The following is a 358-nucleotide window of genomic DNA, read 5'->3' on the forward strand; positions in this document are numbered from 1 at the left end:
GGGAACAACGTATGTTGTTATGCTGTTTGAACGATAAAGATCTTCATAGAATATGTAGGAGCCAATATGAGCATCCAGGTTCCGCTATTGGTTATTAACCGGAAACAGTTCTAGGTCATGTCTACATATTTCTCGAACCCGTGGGGTCCGCACGCTTAACGTTTTGATGACAGTTATATTATGAGTTTATGAGTTTTGATGTACCAAAGTTTGTTCGGAGTCCCGGATGTGATCACGGACATGACGAGGAGTTTCGAAATGGTCGAGACATAAAGATTGATATATTGGACGACTATATTTGGACACCGGAAAAGTTCCGGGAGTTATCGGATATATATCAGAGTACCGGGGGTTACCG

This window comes from Triticum dicoccoides, chromosome 3B (assembly GCF_002162155.2).
Source record: "Triticum dicoccoides isolate Atlit2015 ecotype Zavitan chromosome 3B, WEW_v2.0, whole genome shotgun sequence".
NCBI classification, from domain to species: domain Eukaryota; kingdom Viridiplantae; phylum Streptophyta; class Magnoliopsida; order Poales; family Poaceae; genus Triticum; species Triticum dicoccoides.